The sequence below is a fragment of the Stomoxys calcitrans genome, chromosome 1 (assembly GCF_963082655.1).
Source record: "Stomoxys calcitrans chromosome 1, idStoCalc2.1, whole genome shotgun sequence".
Classification (NCBI taxonomy): domain Eukaryota; kingdom Metazoa; phylum Arthropoda; class Insecta; order Diptera; family Muscidae; genus Stomoxys; species Stomoxys calcitrans.
Window position 1 is genome coordinate 232,242,922 of NC_081552.1, and position 23,315 is coordinate 232,266,236.

At 41.0% G+C, this 23,315-nt stretch overlaps 1 protein-coding gene across 4 annotated transcripts in view; it reads left to right on the forward strand.

The window, feature by feature from the left end:
* The window catches only part of LOC106091250 (G-protein coupled receptor 52), a 226,120-nt gene that overhangs the window by 129,162 nt on the left and 73,643 nt on the right, over positions 1-23,315 (forward strand). Inside the window, exon 2 of one of the 4 annotated variants that reach the window (XM_059363369.1) lies at positions 20,293-20,338. The exons of the other annotated variants lie outside the window; for them this stretch is intronic. The gene's annotated coding sequence lies outside the window, so the exon portion shown is untranslated. The remainder of the gene's footprint in view (positions 1-20,292; positions 20,339-23,315) is intronic. 4 annotated transcript variants of the gene reach the window in all.

The window sequence follows — 23,315 nt, forward strand, 5'->3', positions numbered from 1 at the left end:
AGACAGGAGGAATGGAGAACCCGAGCGGGGGGTGAAAAAATGCCCATCCTCACACAAGCAAGGATGTACCTAAGCTGGGGCTTATGGCACCCTCCGTGGGAATCATCCTGTTTCTTCAACCAATCTCAGGAGACCTACCAGAGGTACGTTCGCAAGTTCACCCAGATCCCAAAAGCAACGGCTCCCCAGAAAGGAGAGCCAACAACCCTACAGTCCGGGACATAAACACTGCAAGTGCTCAATAGTTTCCTCTGCATCCTTATCCAGGTAACTCCTACAGAAGTCATTGTGCGGTATTTCCATGCGGCCTATGGCATAATGTCGAGTTATGACCCCTGTCAAGATACTCATCGACCTCTTATCGAACGCCAGCAACTCTCGTGTCCTTCTCCGGTCGATGACTGGCCATAGCGCCTTTGCAGTCCATCAACCATCCACCGAGTCCCACCTTGCCACCGACGCCGCACTGGCCAGTAGCTCGACAAATGGCACGTAGGCAAGACCGATGACTGGTCCGCCCGGTGCAGATGAACCCCTCATGCCCAGGGACCCATGTCAGCATCGTATCGTGGGCCCGAAACCTAACCAGGGACTCCAAGCAATCCGCCACGCATCTCGATTTCACCATCCTCGACCCTTAGGCCTTGAGCGCCGCCATACTGTACACATAAATTCTGAGTTTCGAGTGAGCCCGAAACCTAACCTGGGACTCCAAACAATCCGCCACGCATCTCGATTTCCCCATCCTCGACCCTTAGGCCTTGAGCGCTGCCATACTTTACACGTAAATTCTGAGTTTCGAGGGCAGTTATTTCCCTACCAGAATTTCTCTTGCGGCCACTGCAATGGTACAGACCTCTGTCTGAAAGACCGTACACTCGTCCGGCAGTCTCAGAGACATACTGATATTGAGTGCATCAGAGTAGACCTCCATTCCAGTCCCTGACTCCATCTTGGAGCCATCTGTATAGATGGAGGTCTCATTCTCCTCAAGTACAGTATTCGCTCTCCATGCATCCCTCTCAGGAAATCGAATCGCGAATGTCCTCACTACAGTCGGCACTGGTGCCGAATCGGAGATCCTCCTCAGTCTACTCGGAGATCCTCCTCAGTCCATGATACCCAGAATCGTACTGTGGCCGCAACCATCCTCCGAGATCCTTCAGTCTAAGCGCGGCCCTGGCGGAGTTCCTCCTCCGCCTACCCTTCACACCCATGACACCCAGAATGTATTGTGGCCGCAACCATTCTCCTTCAGCGTGCCGAGCTCCTTCAGCCTAAGCCCGACCCTGGCGGCGCAATTCCGAATGCATAGCCTCCAGGCCTACCTGCAGTGCGGATCTGGAGCAATGTAACTTAGATATCGATGCAGGCTGTGGTCTACTGTTAAGTCACTTTCGAGCCCCAGGAGACGGGACGATAGGACTTCAGTCACTTTTGACGATGTAACTAACTGATCCGAAGAGGTACGCTAGGTTGTTCAACCGTCATTTCATTGTGCATCCCGAGAGTGTCAGGGCTAGGAGGAGGGCCGTTCGTCGAATCCATGGTCTCCGAGTCAAAGAACAGCCATCACAATTTGGTTTAGGTTAGGTTGAAAAGAGGGTGCCAGTTATCGGTTGTGCGCTCTCTCCTCCAAACCACTCCCCTAAGTTGGTTCATGTCAGGTATTGTGGCCCCACCTAAGTACCGGTGTCTTTTAGCCGGGCAATGACATAGGAAATGCTTCAACGTCTCATTATCCTCCCCGCATATCCTACACATGCTATCACTTGCGGCACCGATTTTGTTAAGTGAGCTCGTCGTCCTATGTGTGCCATTATGATGTCAAAAGCTATACTGACCTCCTCCTTACTTCCTTTCAGTAATAGCCTCGGCCTCTCACGATCCTGAGCACCCCATAGGATTTTCGCCGTCCTACCAACAGTTTAGCGTTTGTAGCCCATGTCCTTAACTCGGACTGCGTCGACCCCAAAGGCTTCGGGTTCACCAAGTTTATTGACGGCAGTTCCCTGGCCTTCACTGCCAAAACGTCCGCCCTTTCGTTCCCCCTTACTCCCCCTTATGGCCCGGCACCCAAACGGCGCGGATTGTGCCATCCTCAGAGAAGGTGTTAATCTCCTTCTTACGCTGCAAGATTTTTCGTGACCTTACCTTCGTGGTAAGGTAGAGCAGAGGTTAGCATGTCCGCCTATGACGCTGAACGCCTGGGTTCGAATCCTGGCGAGACCATCAGAACATAATTTTCAGCGGTGGTTTTCCCCTCCTAATGCTGGCAACATTTGTGAGGTATTATGCCATGTAAAACTTCTCTCCAAAGAGGTGTCGCACTGCGGCACGCCGTTAGGACTCGGCTATAAAAGGGAGGCCCCTTATCATTGAGCTTAAACTTGAATCGGACTGCACTCATTGCTATGTGAGAAATTTTGCCCCTGTACCTTAGTGGAATGTTCATGAGCAAAAATTTGCGAAATTTGCTATTTACCTTCCTGGTTGTTGAAAGCCACCGAAGCGCAAAGGTTTGCATATCCGCCTATGACGCTGAATGCCTGGGTTCGAATCCTGGCTGGTGATATTAGGTAGATACTGTACCATTTGATATGGCAGTCACGTTAAAACTTCTCCACAAAGAGGTGTCGCACACGCCATTCGGACTTGGCTTTTAAAAATGAGACCCCTTATCATTGAGGTTAAACTTGAATCGCACAGCACTCATTGATATATGAGAAGTTTTCCCCTGTTCCTTAATGGAATGTTCTTAGGCAAATTTGCATTACCTACCTGGTTGTTATTGCTCGTATGGCCATTTTACTGTTTGTTAAGATGTTCACACTCGACGTCCTCGCGTTAGTACCACACCACCTAACGCATTCCGTTATCTGGATCACCCTATAGGATTTTCACCATCCTACCGACAGTTTAGCGTTCGTCACCCACGCTCTTAACTCGAACTATGTCGACCTGAAAGGCTTCGCGATAACCAAGTTTATTAACGGCAGTCCTCTAGGTTAACTGCCTAATCGAATCTCCGCCTGCGGGACCGTATTATGGTCAGGCAGTCTCTTCTCTTCCCTTCCTTCCAGGTTTCCTATCGTCGCCTCGATTATACTGCGATGGTATGAGCTGCTCCCATCGCCTTAAGTCTCATAGCCGCAGTGGCTGCTTCCAGGTGAATGTGTGTGTTGAGACCGACCGCCTCCCATTGCAGCTCAAAAAATTTACCTCCCCCAGTAAACTTGAATAGTTCTGGCTCAATAACTATCTGGCTACATCCTCAATTCCCACAGAGCAAGGATTGACGCCAACGTTCAGGATGTGTGTCCCGATTGTGACCAGGCACCACACGACACATGTCACCTGTTTAACTGCCCAGCCAGACCCCCTCGGCTCAGACCCTGATCCCTGTGGAAACAACCCATCTTAATCGCAGACTTCCTGGATCTTGATACTCAACAGAATCAAGATAGGACACAACACACTGCTACACTAAAAAAAAGACATGGCTAGATAGACTCAGAATATCAAAAGGATCAAGAATTTGTGTACTTTATGGGGTCGCAAACAAATATTTCGTGCTGTTACATATGTAAGGACTAGATTAGTATACCCCTTATCCCCACATCCCATGGTGGTGGGTATAAAAATACACATATATTCAAGGAATGCCATATTTGTATGACCCCTCACCAAAGGACTCCATTCGCTTCGCTTTCTTTTATTGTGGCGATTATTTCCAGCAGCAACAGAGAACGAAACGTTTATTTTTATTTATTTTCTCAATCAATCACTGTCAAAGCAATAGCATTTTTGCTAGTTTTGCAGGATATCCTCATGACACCGAGAATTATGTGCAGAAATGATTGACGGCTATTCTCAGTTCAATGAGCAACAAACTAAGCCATTAAGCAAATGGCTAACTAAATCAATGTGGTAATTGTTGCAACATTAGTGGGGAAGTGAGAGAATAGGAAAATATGTGAGTCGTAGTTTACTGTTCCTTAAAGGAATGACTGGACATACTCCACGCGGACGACGAAGGATCTAACACAGCTCACAGTGTCACATTTCTTCTATCGGACTTAGAAGTCGGGATATCGCTCTATGTGGGGGTATATCAAGACATTGTCTGATTTTGACCATATGCAATACGGATGTCGACAAGTCATCCCTGAAAACTCACTGTGCCAAATTTTAGCGAAATCGGGTAATAAATGCGGCTTCTATGGGCCGTAGACCATAAAGCGGATATATGGTAAATGTGTGGAGGGTATATCGAGACATTGTCCGATTTGGAGCATTTTCGATACGGATGTCGACCAGATATTCACTTTCACCCACTGTGTCAAATTTTAGCAAATTCGGGTTATAAATACGACTTCTATCGGCCTTAGACCGATATCGCGGGAGGGGTGTATATCGAGACATTTTCCAACCATTAGACCATATTCGATACGGATGCCAACTCCCGGTGCCACATTTTAGCGAAATCGAATAAAAAAATGCGGCTTCTATGTGTCGTAGACCATAAAGCGGATGTTTGGTAAATGTGTGGGGGGTATATCGAGACATTGTCCGATTTGGAGCGTTTTCGATACGGATGTCGACCAGATATTCACTTTCACCCACTGTGCCAAATTTTAGCGAATTCGAGTAATAAATACGTCTTCTATCGCCCCTAGACCTTAAAGCGGATGGTTGGGAAAAGGGGGGGCTGGGAGTCTTTCGGGGGGTATTGTCTGATTCGGCTAGGATTGTAAATGGTCCATATCGGTATATGTTTTGATACAGCTGCCATATAAACCGATCTTGGATTTAGACTTCTTGAGCTGCTATTGGGTTGCCCAAAAAGTAATTGCGGGTTTTTTAAAAGAAAGTATATGCATTTTTAAAAAAAAACTTAGAATGAACTTTAATCAAATATACTTTTTTTACACTTTTTTCTAAAGCAAGCTAAAAGTAACAGCTGATAACTGACAGAAGAAAGAATGCAATTACAGAGTCACAAGCTGTGAAAAAATTTGTCAACGCCGACTATATGAAAAATCCGCAATTACATTTTGGGCAACCCAATATTTGTCGCATTAAAGGACTTGAGGAAATTCTGGATGGATTAGAGATGTTAGCAGATATATATGATAGTTAAGTTCTAAAAAAAAAAAATTATGTTGGAAGCTCAAAAAGCTCAAATTGCCAAACAATTTAAATTCGTATAAAATTTTTCGGTATAGCTTGTCAAGAAGTCAAATTGAAAAATCCATACCCCATACCCCACGATGAAGTGTCTTACACAGCTAACAGTGTGAAATTTCTTCTATGGGACTTAGAAAGTAAATCGGGATATCGATCTATGTGGGCGGTATATGGAGACATTGTCTGATTTTGATCATATTCGTTACGGATGTCGACAAGACATCCATCCATCCACTGTGCCAAATTTTAGTGAAATCGGATAATAAATGCGGCTTATTTGGGCCTTAGACCGATATCGGTTTGGGGGGATTATATTCGTTATGGATGCCAACTCGCAGTGTCAAATTCTATCGAAAGCGGGTAATAAATACGTCTTCAATCGACCTTAGACCTTAAAGCGGGTGTATGGAAAATGGGGTGGGGGTATATCGGCGGGTATTGTCTGATTCAGACCATTTTCCATACGCATGACCAAAAGACATTCAAGACAACTCACTGCGAAATCGGGTAATAAATGCGGCTTCTATGGGCCTTAGACCTTAAACCGGGAGATTGGTGTATGTGGGGGCTGCATCAACATATTGGCCGATTTTGACCGTAGTCAATAAACATGTCGAGCGTCCCTTGACAACTCACTGTGCCAAATTTCAGCGCAATCGGGTGATAAATACGGCTTCTTTGGGCGTTCTCGCTAGGATTTTGACTCAATATTTACATATATCTCTTATATATATATATCTCAGATAATAGGAACCTTTCGTCACTGTTTAGGCTTACATACAAAGGATTGCAGTACTATGTAATCAGTAATCGGTAAAGCAGAATTTTTCCAAATTCGGATATTTTGGATTTCTGCACTCGAATATTTTTGAAATTTTTATGCAAAACAAAAAAGTACTCTTTTGGTCCAGAAAGTACCTATCCACCAAGGATAGAGGGTATATTCATTACGAAATCGAAATATCCATTTCCGAAATATCCATTTCCGACCCTACAAAGTATTGGTTGACCAAAAAGTAATTGCGGATTTTTCATATAGTCGGCGCTGACAAATTTTTTCACAGCTTGTGACTCTGTAATTGCATTCTTTCTTCTGTCAGTTATCAGCTGTTAATTTTAGCTTGCTTTAGAAAAAAAAGTGTAAAAAAAGTATATTTGATTAAAGTTCATCCTAAGATTTATTAAAAATGCATTTACTTTCTTTTAAAAAATCCGCAATAACTTTTTGGGCAACCCATACTTTATGGGGTCTTAGACAAACATTTCAAGAAGTTACAAACAGAATGACAAAATTAGTATATCCCCATCCTATGGTGGAGGGTATAAAAATGGTGCGGCAGCCATGTTAAAACTTCTCCCCAAAGAGTTCTCGCACTAAGGCTCGCCGTTGGGACTCAGCTATAAGAAGGTGGTTCCATATCACCGAGCTTAAACAAGAATCAGACATCACTCATCGATAGCTGAGAAGTGTGGCCCTAAAAAAGTGCTTAATTTATTATCCTATTGCAGCGGTTTCGAAATATGCTACGATTTGGCCCAAACTCGGCACGGACGGCAAGTGGTCTAACAATAACAATTCATTGTTGCAGTTGGTAAAACAGCACATTACAAAAAATATATACCGATCTTAACCATATATAAGAATCAAGACCTCAAATCGGGAAATCTGTATATATGGCAGCTATATCCAAATATAGAACGATCTTGACCATACTCGGTAAGAATGTCGAGGAGCCTTATGTAACACATTGTGCCTAATTTCAGAGAAATCGCATAATAAATGTGGTTGTAATGGGTATAAGACCCTAAATCAGCAGATCAATCTATATGGAGGGCTATATCAAGATATAGCACAACTTCGAACTTAACCTCCTATGTTGTGCTAAGTTCGGCCGGACCGAATCTTATGGTGCTTTCGATTCTGAAAAAAATTTTTTACACTAATGTTGCACTTATACGGGAAACATTTAGCAAATGTCGCCCAATCCTCTCATAGTGGTACACTTTTTCATTTTCAATCGAATTTTTATATGTCTCTATGCCAAGAAAAGGTAGGCGCCTGAAATTTTGCAAACATGGTTTATAATAATACTAGCTGGATCGGGCCCGCTCCGCTGCGCCTCTTTTACTTTATATGAAACAAAATTTTCCTTGGAATATTTATTTTTGACAATTTAAGAGCTTTTAGTGAAATACCGTGTTACGAAAATAGTATATCGCTTGAAAAACAGTTTAACAATGTAAGTGCCTTTATCTGAATCCCATATGATCTTGGTTGGTCTACGAATCTAAGTTTGGATGTAGGGTGTACTTCATTCTTAAAATACTTTATTTCAGCCCGATAATCTCATGATGCCTGATTAAGGAGTGTTTCAGGAGTGAGGTAGTCCCCCAGACACTTGACTCTGAAAAAATATCAGCATCGTGCTCTTCTCTCAAATACCATTTTTTTAAACCCCATATTGAAATTGATTTTGACGGGAGTTTACAGGATGATACAGACATTTTTTGACACATACAGCTGCCTTTTGTTCCGTGCTCCAAACTTTGATAATTAAAAACTTAAATACATCCGTTCGTACACCAAAAAAGTTCTTAAAGTATACAGCAGCGCCTGCTGAACACCCACTGACGAAGGCGGCTTGGAGGTTGCCTGTGATGTAAAGATTTTACACATTCTATTAATTTTTATCGCGAAAAAAAAATTATTTCTTCATTGGAATGTGAGTTCTTCTTCACTAACACAGACAAGGCAAAAGGTAAACATCAGCTGTACTATTCTATCATACTTGTCGAAAGGCTGTTAATCGATAACAAGTGCCAGCTGAAGTATTTTATCGTTATCGTCGATCATATGTTGTACTGTGTTGCCAGATGAATAGTAAGCGCACGTTATTATCAACATCACCAGATCAGGCAAATCATACACCGAAAAAATTTTCGCCGTGCCAAAGCATGAATTCTGACCACAAAGATGTTTTCTCATGGAGCAAGCTGGGGGATATGTTGGACGACAAATTGAAGGACGTTGCCAAGAAGGAGGATGTGGCTGCAATTAAGCAAGAAGTGGAAGACTTGAAAGTTGAAAACTCTAAGTTGAAAATCGAGGTAGAGAAGCTTACGAACCGAATTGAACAAATAGATAGACGAAGCAGGTCGGCAAATGTTGTGGTGAGTGGGCTTTCGTGTAAAAGCACCTTATCAGCTAAGAAGAGATTTGAAAAAATATGTAAAGATGATTTGAAAATGGAAGTTGATATCGTGAAAACAAGAATGTTATCGTCTGGCAAATCCTTTATCTTCTCTCTTGATACTTATGGACAAGCGCAGCGTGTAATCGATTCAAGGACAAAACTAAATGGAAAATCTATATATATACAAAAAGATTATACTGCCGTTGAACAGATGAATAGATACAATCTAAGAAAACTGTCTAAAGTACTATCCAGTAGCAAAAACAATATAAAAGTTCGTCTAGGTGAATTCTGTATTTTCGTTGACGACATAAGATACACTTGGGGAGATGGTAAAATACTTGCACCTTCTCAACGTGAGGCAGATTATCTCAACAATATTCTAGCAGATACAGATTGTTCTTTTGAAGTTCACTGTCAAAAACCAGTTAATTCAAGTAATGTAAGCTCAGGTTCTTTCACACAATAGCAGTTTGATTCGTGCCATATACTATCTTATAATGTTTCAAATCTACAAAGTTGTCTCAATTCTGGTAATTTTGTAACTTTTTTAAATAATTTTGATGTTTTCCTTTTATTTGAAACACATGTAACTGCAAATAAACGATCAAACTTTTCGTCATACCTCAAAAACTACTACCTACACTGGGTGGACGCAATTAAAATGAATAGATTTGGTAGAGCAAGTGGAGGAGGCCTCTATGGATTCAAAAAAGAGTTAAAAATCTCACTCAAAGCTAACTTTATAACGTCATACTCTTATCCATTTCTATCTTTAAATATTTGCGGTAACACAGTCTATTTAATTCCCATCTACATAAACTGTACTAGCTGGAAGCATGAGGCTGAAAAATTTGACTCCTTTTTATTGGATCTTGGCCCAACAAACTTTTGCCTAATGGGAGATATGAATGCCAGAATTGGCAACGTCCAGATTTTAGACAACAACATGATTCGTGGTATTTCTCATATTAATTCCGTTAGAAAGTCCAAAGATATAACTACAAACTCTCGTGGGAAACAACTATTGAACATTGTTGAGAACATTGGCGGTATTATATTAAATGGTAGGATAGATGGCGACGTTGAGGGAGAATACAGTTTCTGCGGTGTAATGGGTAACTCTGTTATTGATTACTGTATCTGTTCCACTACTTTCATTCATTATGTCGAGAAACTTGTGATTCCCCCTAAACCATATTCGGACCACATGCCTTTGTGCCTTCAAATCAGAATTCCTAGGCTAATGGGCAGTGGAGGCGATAACAACATTCAACACCGTCTTTATTGGAAAGGAATATATAAAGCACAGTATGTACGAAAACTTAATTCCATGCTACTTGATCTAGGTCAAATGAATAGTTTACCTGTTGATGTTATGGTCGAGAGCATTTCCCGGGCAATTAGACAGGCTCATATCCACAGGAGGAATAGAAAATTTTTTGAACCTAGGCAAAGATGGTTTGATTGGTCTTGCTTCCGTGCACGGTCTGTTATGTACAGAAGGCTAAAATTGTACAAAAGAATGAATACGGAGAACAATAGGAGGCTCTATTACTCATCAAGGAAAAGTTTTCGAAGGCTGTGTAGTGAAAAGAAGTTGGAATATTTTAACAACAACTTGATGAGGTTAGACGAAGTAAAGTGTAGCAAGGAATGGTGGGAACTATCTAAATCATTAAGTACCAGTTCGAACAGCATGAAAGGAAACATTGATGCAAATGAGTTCAAACGATATTTCAGCTCGCTTTTGGATAAGTCTGGTCAATCCCAGGAAATTAGTTGGTGCATGCCGTTTTTCGTAGACCCGTTCTTAGATTCCCCTATTGAATATTATGAATTATATAATGTTATAAGGAAGTTGAAACCGAATAAGTCCCCAGGGCAGGATGGTATACCTTATGAGTTCTACAGACATGCTCCCAGATGTTTCCTTCAAAAACTGTTATACGTTTTCAATCAAATCTTCCTTAAGGGAGACATACCAATCACATTCACTGAATCCATTCTGATTCCATTACACAAAAAAGGGGATGTAAACGTACCAAGCAACTACAGAGGCTTATCGCTTATTGACTCGGTTTGTAAAATTTTCAACTCTATTCTTTTGAATAGGATAACGAATTGGTTGTCAATGAATAGTATTTTGAATGAATTTCAGGCTGGCTTCAGAAAGGATTATTCTACGATTGACAACATTTTCAATTTAGTTAGCATTGTGAAGTTGAACCAGGCTAAAGGTAAGACCACTTATGCCTTTTTTGTTGATTTTTCCGCGGCTTTTGATCTTATCCCAAGAAACAGTCTGTTCTACAAACTCTCATCTTTAGGACTTTCAACGAAAATTGTATCGATAGTGACATTACTGTACAAGAATACTAAAAGCAGAGTATGGGATGGAAATACATACTCGGAATATTTTCCTGTAGAGTCGGGAGTGAAACAGGGATGTATTCTTAGCCCAGTTCTTTTTTCACTATATTTAAATGACTTACCCGATGCTCTAACTGGAGGAATAAATATCGCGAACACACACGTGAAGATACTACTCTATGCCGACGATATTGTGATCTTGTCTGATACACCTAAAGATTTACAGATTATGATTGACACTTTGCAGGAATATTGCAGTACATGGAGCTTAAAAGTAAACCTTACTAAGTCGAAAGTTATGGTTTTTAGAAAGAGTACTAGGATATCGTCCGGTCTTCGTTTCCGCTACAACGATGAAGATATAGAAATAGTTAACAGATATACTTATCTCGGTGTGGAAATCGCGTACAATTTGTCTTTCAAAGACCATTTAAAGAACAAATTATCGGCATCGAAAATTGCTATTAACTCCACGTGGTCGAAATATATAAATAACCCAAGAATCTCTCACGATAATAAATTAAAAATATTTGACTCTTGTTCAAAGTCTATCATGTGTTATGCTGCTCAAGTATGGGGTTACGAAAAATATGATGATGTTGAAAAGTTGTTTCGTTTTTTCATTAAAAAGATGTTTTACTTACCTAACAACACACCTAATTATATGTTGTATCTAGAATCCGGACTATACTCCTTATACTCCTCCACCCTTAAAACTCATTTTCTTTACATCAAGAGGGTACTTCAACTAGAAGTTAGTAGACTTCCTCGAATTCTAGCAGAGGAAATCCTTAAACTAAATATTTCCTGGGCAAAAGTGTGGTCGGAATTATGTCAGGATTTGAACTATCTGCCCGCCAACAATAGATTGCCCTTATGCGCCTATTGGAGGGAAATAATTGATGCCTTGAATGTAAAGGAACGATATAGTTTTGAATCGGCAGCCAGAAATTCTCAGTTTCACGATCTCTACCCATATCTTGATTATAATATGATCCCAACACTGACAGAGAATCTTTCTGCTCGTGCTACCAGCTTGATCATTAAAGCCAGAGGTGGATTGCTTGATCTGAATTCCAGGGCATTTCGAAGTAACACTACTGGCATATGTTCTATCTGTAACACAGATGAACCTGAAAATACTTTACATTTTATTGGAAAATGTCCTATTTTGAAAGAATTTAGGAAACTTTATTTTAACAAAATAAGTCTCGAAGAAAATGAAACATTAAACATACTAAATGGCACGAATCTTACCTCTCTGTACTCTTATTTAGAAAGCTGTATCAAATATAGAAAATTAATAATAAACTGTTTTGATGTTTGAAAATTATATAAATGATTAAATATTTTAACATGGCAAGCAGCATATGTGCTAAGCCATATATAGATTGTATGCTTAAGAATCAATATTATATACATGCATGTATTATTTTGTATTTCTTAATCAATCTATTAATAAATAATAATAATAATAATACAGGATGAGGCGTCCCCCAAACACATGGCCCCAAGATTGGTTATCAAATTCGTTTTCTTATCTCAAATGCCTTTCATTTGAGCCACATATTGGCATGGTCGAAAATTTTTTACCCTCTGGGAAGTGTTTTGGGGAGGGGGTGAAGCCTAAAATACATGGTCCTACATTTGGATATCAAATTCGTATTCTACTCTCAAATACCTTTATTTGAGCCGCATATTGCGATGTTCAGTAAAAAATTGCTGTTTCTGCTCTATTCTAATAAATTTGAACCCCATATTACTCAAAATTGGATATCAAATTCGTTTTCTAATCTCAAATACCATACACTTAAACCCGTTATTGGAAAAGCCAGCAAATATGTGCGGTTTATGGTATGAGCCCTAAAAACTATGAATATCCATCTCCACTGTCTTGAAGAACAAATACGTCCTACTTGGGGGTTGTTATGGTGGTGGGACGTCCCCTAGACAATTGGTCCCGAATGTTAATGTTACATTCATGGTCTACTCCCAAATACCCTTCATTTGAGCTCCATTTTTCCATAGTCGGCAAACATGACCGGTTTGGGGGGTGTTTTTGGGATGGGATGTCCTCTCAGTTATTTGGCTTTAAAAATATGTATCAAATTCGTGTTCTTCTCTTAAATATCTCTTATTTGAGCCTTGTATTGCAATGGTCAGCAAATACTTCCTATTTGGGTGGTGTTAAGGGGGTGGGTTGGCCCCATATACACTTTTCCCGAACATTGATATCAGATTCGTGCTTTACTTCCAAAGACCTTTCATTTGAGTCCCATATTGCTTGTGGTCGTAAATTTGTCTTCTTTGTGGTATGTTCTCGGGGATGGGCGGCTCCGCAAACACTTGGTCTCACAACTGGATATCAGATTCGTATTCTACACTCAAATACCTTTTATTTGAACCCCATATTGCGATGGTCAGTAAAAAAGGCCTGTTTGGGGAGGGGTGAACCCCCAGAAACTTTGTCCCAAATTTGGATGTCAAATTCGTATTTTACTCGCAAATACCTTTCATTTGAGTCCCATATTACCATGGTCTGTAAATATGTCCGATTTAGGTGTGTTTTGGGGGTAGGGTGGTCAACCAAACACTTGGTCTGACAGTAGGTTATCAGATACGTTTTGTAATCTTAAATAACTTTCATTTGAGTCCCATATTGTCGTGATTGGTGTATATATACGTTGTTGGTAGGTTTTGGGGTGGGCCGCCCCCCCCCCCTCCCCCCTAGGTATCCCATCCGAAATTTTAATACCAAATGTTTGTCTGTAGGTTGCTATAAGAGAGCACACAAAATTTCGCTTAATTCGCACCACCTATCTCCGAGATCTGGCGTTTCTGAAAATTGGAGTTAGGGGGAGGGTCACCCCCCCTTCACATATCAAAAAATGTAGTACCCTATTTTCACCACGGGATCATTATGCACCATCAGTGAAAATTTCAAGAAAATTGGTTCAGCAGTTTCTGAATCTATAAGGAACACAAACAAACACAAATTGATTTTTATATATAAGATTTCGCTGAAATTTTACACAGAGGGTTATCTTAAGCCTTCTGACATATAACCTAAATATGGATCAAATTGGACTGTGTTTAGATATAGCTGCCATATAGACCGATCTCCAGATAAAGGGTCCAAAGCACATAAATGCTTTATTTTTTAACCGATTTCGCTGAAATTTGAAACATTGAGTTTGACACAGAGGGTTATCTTAAGGCTTCTGATATATAACCTAAATATGGATCAAATCGGACTATGTTTAGATATAGCTGTCATCTAGACCGATCTCCCGATAAAGGGTATGAAGCCCATAAAAGCTTTATTTTTTAACCGATTTCGCTGAAACTTAAAACAGTAAATAGTTTTACGCCTCCTAACATAGAACTCAAATATGGTTCAGATCGGGCTATATTTAGATATAGCTGTCATATAGACCGATCTCCCGATAAAGGGTCTGAAGCCCATAAAAACTCTGTTTATTACCCGATTTCGCTGAAATTTGACACAGAGTGTTATGTTAAGCCTCCTGAAATCTGACCCAAATATGAATCAAATCGGACTATATTTAGATATAGCTGTCATATAGACCGATCTCCCGTTAAAGGGTCTAAAGCCCATAAAAGCTCTATTTATTACCCGATTTCGCTGAAATTCTGACATATAACCTAAATATGGATCAAATCGAACTGTGTTTAGATATAGCTGCCATCGAGATCGATCTCCAGATAAAGGCCATAAAAGCTTTATTTTTTATCCGATTTCGCTGTGACGAAAGGGGGTTAACATATATTCCCAAGGTGTTGGGTATCCAAAGTTCGGCCCGGCCGAACTTAATGCCTTTTTACTTGTTCTTCACTAGGGCAATCACAATAGTCCAAACACTCCAGCGTTGTTAAACCTTACAACGACATACAGAAAACATTTTGCTAGGAATGTAGTAATCCCAAAATCTGTGAGCAGGCTTTTAATCTTCAATTTAAAATCATTGTATGTCTGAATTCCAAACTCAAACTATTATATAACAACAAGAGCCTACATACGCCCTGATGTAAAGCCAGTACACGCGTATGATTTCATTAACACTCCCAAGGTTTAACTCAAGGCTTTTTTATAGGCTTTGATTTTGTGCCCCAACATTATTTATATCGTGCCGCACGTCTTTGGAATTGTTAAAACAAAAAAAAAAAAATAATAATTTCAAAATCTAGCATGTTTTCGTGACAAAATCGCATCTTTATTTGCCAAAGCTTATGATTGCTAGTCAAACAAACAAAAGAATAAGCGAACAAACTAACACACCTTCTATGTGGTATTAAGCTGAAATTTTAGTATAAGGGAGGCAAGGAAGCACTATGAAAATCCTTATGGCTCACTAAGAAGCTAAATCAATGGCAAGAAGTAAACGCATTTCCATTCAAGTTCAGCGGAGGAGAAAGACTCCTTCACACATCGTCATATACCATCTTTACCATCTAACCGACAAACCATCCATCTTTCCATCTATCCATTTACCATTATTCATTCACATGCATATTATATTTATATGGCTTAAGGCAATTCAAGGATAATATTATCAACATCACCCACATTCATGCGAAAATTGACAGGCAACCCCATGGCTAGGCACTATTCAAGCTCAGGGTTTTGTCTTTGGCTTTAAGTCAAAGAAAATAATTCATGGGAATAGAACAGTCAAATACACACCACTGCTTAAGATTTATGTGTGGTGGTTAATATGTGGAACCTTGACTTGTATAAAACGATGGGGTTAAGAATTTTTATGCCCACTACCATAGGATGGGGGTATACTCGTCGTTCTGTTTGTTACATTTTGACAAATAAATCCTGTAAATGCAAAATTTTCCATGAACATTCTATGAAGGAACAGGGGCAAACTTCTTAGATATCAATGAGAGCTGTCCCTGCGGCACGCCGGACACTTTTTTGAGGAAAAGTTTTTACATGACATTCTATCTGTCCTCATATATGTCGCCAGCCTTAGGAGGGGGAAACTATTGTTGATAATTTTTTTCTGATATTCTCACCAGGATTCGAACCCAGACGTTCAGCGTCACAGACAGACATTCTAACCTCTGCGCTACGCTGGCCTCCACGAATATTTGAACCGATGAAGAATATATATATTCTTGACTGTCTTAATATTTAAAGTCCCCCTAGCCATGTCCGCCATTCCGTTTGTCGAAATTGGGTTTTTTGCGTGATAGGATGGGCATTTGCTTTACGATTACGTCCATCGTCGAATGCCGGACTCCTTCGAATCGTCGGTGCCAGCTCAAAACCCACCCTGTATCACATCGAGGTATATATTCTACCTCGGACCTACTTTCGAATTACTTCGAGGTAAAGCCCTAATTTGGTGCTCAATCTGTGTCAAAACCTCCCCTTTGTCCCTACACCGTTACGTTGAGGTCCATCTTTTTCCCAACCTCTGCACTACGGTGGCCTCCACGAATATTCAATCATGTGAAGAAAATATATATTTTTAACTGTCTTGACCTTTAAGGTCCCCCTAGCCATGTCCGTCCTTCCGTCCGCCGAAATTGAGCTTTTTTGCGTGATAGGATGGTCATATATCATGGGTTGCCCAATAAGTAATTGCGGATTTTTCATGTAGTCGGCGTTGAAAATTTTTTTCAACGGCTTGTGACTCTGTGATTGCATTCTTTCTTCTGTCAGTTATCAGCTGTTACTTTTAGCTTGCTTTAGAAAAAAAGTGTAAAAAACGTATATTTGATTAAAGTTCATTCTAAGTTTTATTAAAAATGCATTTACTTTCTTTTAAAAAATCCGCAATTACTTTTTGGGCAACCCAATACTTTACGCAACTTACGATTACGTCCACCGTCGCATGGCGGACTCCGTCGAATCGGCGGTGTCGGCTTAAAATCCACCCTATATCACCTCGGGGTACAAACTCTACCTCGGAACTACTTTCGATTCACTTCGAGGTGGAGCCCTAATTTGACGCTTCAACATCTCTTCCACATAGCGTCTGTATTAAGACCTCCTCTTTGTCCCTACACCATTACGTTGAGGTCCATCCAGTATCTGTTCAGCGTATCTGGTGACTGCCTCCCGATTCCTCCCATTTTCGAGCATCTTCTACGCTATGTTGTCGGGTCGCCAATCGGCGACTCTAGTTTCCTGCATCGCCCAGCCCAGTGACTGCGGTCAAAGAATGGGCGTCGTCTTTGATTTCTTCCGCCACGTGTACGCAGGTGTATGATGTGCCCTTACCCATTCGCTGTAGGTACTTCCTAAAACACCCATGACCGGATAACATCTGGGTTAGAGAGAAGTTCACGTCTCTGTGCCTCCTATCTCTCCACGCCTGATGCCTGCGTCGCCCAGCCCAGTGACTGCAGTCAAAGAATGGGCGTCGTCTTTTCTTTCTGTTTCTTCTTCTGTTACGTATACGCAGGTGTAAGATGTGCACTTACCCATTTGCTGTAGGTAAAAATACAAATTTTGCCCATGAACATTCCACTAAGGAACAGGGGAAAACTTCTCACATATCAATGAGTGCAGTCCGATTCAAGTTTTAAGCTCATTGATAAAGGGCCTCCTTTTTATAGCCGAGTCCGAACGGCGTGCGACACCTCTTTAGAGAGAAGTTTTACATGACATAATACCTCACAAATGTTGCCAGCATTAGGAGGGGGAAAACCACCTTTGAACATTTTTTCTGATGGTCTCACCAGGATTCGAACCCAGGCGTTCAGCGTCATAGGCGGACGCTGGCCTCCTAAGTAGGTAGGTACTTCCTAAATAACCTCTGACCGGATAACTTCTGCGTTAGATATAAGTTCACGTCTCTGTGCCTTCTGTCCCTCCACGCCTGTATATCTGGAATAAGTCGGTGTGTCCACCTTCCCCGACCGGATAACATCTGGGTTATATAGAAGTTCACGTCTCCCTGCCTCCTGTGTCTCCACGCTTGTAAATCTTGGATAAGTCGGTGTGCCCACCTTTCCCGTGTCTCGTTTAACCATCTCTGTTGCCATCTTTGGATGGTCTCTTTTTCTATACCTCGTGCGAGGTTAGTATGATCCACGCCCTAGTGTTTGGCTCTAAGGATCCTGTGTCGCTCCAAGGGAGGTAAAGCCTGCAACTGCAAGGACGGTTTTTCCTGCTATCGTGCAATAGGCTGATGTGACACTTGGTGTTGCCTTGCACCGGCAGCATTTTCCTTGCTCTCGGCTGAGTTGCACGGGTCGGCGCCCATATTTCGGAGCCATATAGCAAGATACTTTAAGTGGTCTCCATTAGTATCTTTCCCTTGCTTGGAAGAGGTCCGTCTGTATTGACCATTTACCTGCTTATCCTTGAGGTTATTCGTAATGCGTCGTTGCGTACTTGATTTGCTTCGAGTGCGTTAATTTGGCATCCAATCTCATCCCTAGATGTTTGACTGACGTCTTTGTGGGGATGATAATGTCGTCTACATGCATCTCTATCTTCAGAAGTATAAGTCGTCTTTTTAGCAGCTCTGTTTTATGCTTGGCCAGTTGTAGACCCTGGGAGTCAAGTCAGCTCTTTAAGCGGATCATAGTTGGGCGGAGTTTGCGTTAAGCCTTTTCAGTGTTTCTCGCCTTAATCACTGCTGCGATGTCGTCTGTGTAACCCACTAGTTCCTTCCTTCTTCTGTTCCTGTGGTATCACAATGAACGAAAGCGTCTAAGTGAGTCTGATGGCAAACTGCCACTTAAACCTAACCGAACCCACTAGTTAGGTATCATCAGACATGTCTATTTTTAAAATCTAGTGGTAGTTTGTATTCCAAAGGTGTGACCCCAATATGGATCCTTGGGCGGCTCACTTACATTCTTTCTGTACATTGGATCGTCTCATAGTTTAGTAGCCGATCTATTAGGTAGTTCTTTAATATTATCATCAAGTACCTAGGTACAAAGAAAAAATTCATATATTTTATGAATAGTGTTCATAAAGTGTTGCCAATGTTCGTTTTTATACCCTCCACCATAGGATGGGGGGTATACTAATTTCGTCATTCTGTTTGTAACTACTCGAAATATTCGTCTGAGACCCCATAAAGTATATATATTCTTGATCGTCGCGAAATTTTATGTCGATCTAGCCATGTCCGTCCGTCCGTCAGTCTGTATGTCGAAAGCACGCTAACTTCCGAAGGAGTAGAGCTAGCCGCTTGAAATTTTGCACAAATACTTCTTATTAGTGTAGGTCGGTTGGTATTGTAAATGGGCCATATCGGTCCATGTTTTGATATAGCTGCCATATAAACCGATCTTGGGTCTTGACTTCTTGAACCTCTAGAAGGCGCAAATCTTATCCGATTTGAATGAAATTTTGCACGACGTGTTTTGGTATGATATCCAACAATTGTGCCAAGTATGGTTTAAATCGGCCCAATAACCTGATATAGCTGCCATATAAACCGATCTTGGGTCTTGACTTCTTGAACCTCTAGAGTGCGCAATTCTTATCCGATTTGAATGAAATTTTGCACGGCGTATTTTGTTATGATATCCAACAATTGTACCGAGTATGGTTCAAAGCGGTTCATAATCTGGTATAGCTGTCATATAAACCGATCTGGGGTCTTGACTTCTTGAGTCTCTAGAAGGCGCAATTATCGTCTGATTTAACTGAAATCTTGCACGTAGTGTTTTGGTATTACTTTCAACAACTGTGCTAAGTATGATTCAAATCGGTTCATAATCTGGTATAGCTGTCATATAAACCGATCTTGTATCTCATCGGATTTGGCTGAAATTTTGCATGAGGTGTTTTGTTATGACTTCCAATAACTGTACTATGTATGGCGTAAATCGATATAGAACCTGATATAGCTGCCATATAAACCGATCTGGGATCTTGACTTCTTGAACCTCTAGAGGGCGCAATTCTCATCCGATTTAGCTGAAATTTTGTACAAGGGCTTCTCTCATGACCTTCAACATACGTGTCTAGTATGGTCTGAATCGATCAATAGCTTGATACAGCTCTTATATAAACCTATCTCCCGATTTTGCTTCTTGAGCCCCTACAAGGCGCAATTCTTATCCGAATGAACGGAAATATTACACAATGACTTCTACAATGTCAATCAGCATTCATTTATGGTCCGAATCGGACTATAACTTGATATAGCTCCAATAGGATAACAGTTCTTATTCAATATTCTATGTTTGTCTAAAAAGAGATACCGCGCATAGAACTCGACAAATGCGATCAATGGTGGAGGGTATATAAGATTCGGCCCAGCCTAACTTAGCACGCTCTTACTTGTTCTTTATTTTATGAACGCAGTTCATAAAATCATTAATAATGGGTTTTTGCGAGAGAGAGAGAGAGGATGTGGATATGCGAACGCTTACATGGTGTACATGTACTTCCAAAAAAATATGAACAGATTCGTACATTTAAGAAAGTCAATTTTGCTAAACATGAAAAATGTATTTGTTCCAGATTTTTTTTTTCCTTATTTAACGTATAATAATCTCATGTTAAAATTAAATTCTTTTTTTACAGTTATACACACACACTAACAAAATAGACAGAAACCATCCCAATTCAGGTAGTCTTGCTTTTGGATTTTAGAAACTATTACTTATTTTCGAAAAAAAATACCGTCTTGTGAATCAATGGAAGAACTTGTTCATGTATTTTAAGTTTGATTCATGCATAAAATGTAAAAAACAAGTAAAAGCGTGCTAAGTTCGGCCGGGCCGAATCTTACATACCCTCCACCATGGATCGCATTTGTCGAGATCTCTGCGCGGTATCTCTTTTTTTAGTCAAACAAAGAATAATGAATAAAAATTGTTATGCTATTGGAGTTATATCACTCATATGAATCGAATATTGATATGGGAGCTGTATCAAGCTATAGATCGATTCAGATCATATTGGACACGTATGTTGGGGGTCATGGGAGAAACAGTTAAAGAAAATCGGATGAGAATTGCGCCCTCTAGGGGCTGAAGTAGTCAAGACCGCAGATCGGTTTGTATGACAGCTATATCAGGTTATGGACCGATTTAAGCCATACTTAGCACAGTTGTTGGAATTCATAACGAAACACGTCATGCACGTCATTCGGCCAGATCGGATTGGAATTGCGCCCTCTAGACGCTCTAGAAGTCAAGACCCCAGATCGGATTATATGGCAGCTATATCAGGTTATGAACCAATTGGAACCATACTTAGCACAGTTGTTGGAAGTCATAACAAGACACGTCATGCTAAATTTCAATCAAATTGGAAAGGAATTGTGCCCTCTAGAGGCTGAAGAAGTCAAGACCCCAGATCGGTTTATATGACAGCTATATCAGGTTATGGACCGATTTCAACCATACTTAGCTCAGTTAATGGAAGTCATAACGAAAAACGTCGTGCAAAAATTCGGCCAAATCGGATTGGAATTGCTCCCTCTAGACGCTCAAGAAGTCAAGACCCCAGATCGGATTATATGGCAGCTATATCAGGTTATGAACCAATTGGAACCATACTTAGCACAGTTGTTGGAAGTCATAACAAAACACGTCATGCTAAATTTCAACCAAATCGGAAAGGAATTGTGCCCTCTAGAGGCTAAAGAAGTCAAGATCCCAGATCGGTTTATATGACAGCTATATCAGGTTATGGACCGATTTCAACCATACTTAGCACAATATAAAATAAAGTATGAAAATCATAACAAAACTCCTCATGCAAAATTTCAGCCAAATTGGATAAGAATGGCGACCTCTAATGGCTCAAAAAATCAAGATCCAAGATCGGTTTATATGGCAGCTATATCAAAACATGGACCGATGTGGCCCATTTACAATCCCAAACGACCTACACTGATAAGAAGTATTTATGCAAAATTTCAAGCGCTTCGAAAGTTAGCGTGCTTTCGACAGACGGACAGACGAACGGACATGGCTAGATCGACTCTCTTTTAGTGCTCCCAATGTCGACTTCCCGGGTCAAAATCTGTACTTTAGGTCTTTTGGAGAGACAGCCCGCATTTATGATGGCTTCATCACGACTTAGCATAATGAGACGCTCAAGTAGTTTGCCAGCTGTGTGCACAGTGGTCTGTACGACGATGGCGAGGTTTGGTCCTTTTTTCTTTTGCTAATTAAAATTAGCTTTTGCTTCTTCCATGCTTCCAAGGGGATATGGCTTGTCGCAGGCAGCTGTTGTGTATTGCGAGTAGTATGTTGAGGCGGTCGGCTGCTATAACTTTAATGGCCAGTGCGGGGCCTGGTACTTTCTTATTCTTGAGTCTTTTGGCGGCGGCTTGCAGTTCCTCAGTGGTGAACAGAGGTACATTCAAGTTAGGCTCTATCTCTGGGAATAGTGTGTTGGTACATGCTATCCACATCCATCTTGTCTATTGAGCTTCTCATTTCGAGCTTTCGCATGACAATTTCATATCGGAGTCTCCAGAGGTTTTTATTTATATCAAGTCTCGTCTCTTCCCATTTGTCTCTCTTGCTTTTGTTTATGGCAGCCTAGACATCCTTTTTGGTAGTTTTGTATGCAACGTGTTCCGTCTAAGCGCCGCCTCTGGTCGTTTTATACAGTTTCGCCTGTATTCTTCGATCGCAGCATTCTACCAGTGTACATCCTTGCGGTTTGGTATTGTTTTCGTCTTGGGCATTGCTCTGTCATACGAGCTTGTGATTTGCGCCACAGTGGTTTCACCAAAAAGTTCTGCATCTCTAGGGGTTTGATCTTCTCTAAGTGCGTGTCAATCTCGTCTAGCATTAATGTTGTGTCAAGCTTGCTGACGTTCCATCTTCTGGTCGACTGGCAAATATTTCTTGCCTGTGAGCTCTCATCGTTTCCCAAACAGAATGCGATATATTGGTGGTCGCTTCCCATATATGTCTTCAAAACTCTCCATTCTCTCGTCTTTTGGATAATAGCCTCTGAGACAAAGGTAACATCTGGTAAAGTACCCTCACAACTTGAGCGACGGAAAGTCGGCGTGACCCCAATATTTGCGGTGACTATCCCTAGTCATGCGATCATCTCCAATTCTCTCCTTTCCCTTGAGTCCGTGGTTCGAATTAAAGTCACCTGCTATCACCAGGTCACCACTTTTACATCTTGCAAGGTCTTCGATGGTTCTAAATTCTCTTGAAAGAGCTCGTAGCTGTCGCTTGGGGTACATGTCGTTTGAATCCATACAAAGCCATTTCTGCGTCCGCTGTCATACATCGGATGTGTGTGCAGCATGGGAACCATATTGCAGGAGTTCCAGATTCGTCTTCACGGCATTGGACATCTTGAGGTATTGTTTGCTGATAATTTTCATGTCTGCTTCACTGTTTGTGGTAAGATAGCGTCGGCCATTTTAGCTCTGTGCATATTGGGCTGTAGGAACTTCACTGTGTTTCCAGGCATGTGATCTGTTGTTCTGCTTTCTCTCTGTGAGCAGACGCAGCATTTCATTGGATTCCTGCCCTCCTTCATTTTGTGGCCAGTTTCGTCACAACTCATACAAAGGTCCCTTCCCTTTCTGTTCGGGCCCATGCAGTCCCATTGCGCATACGTCC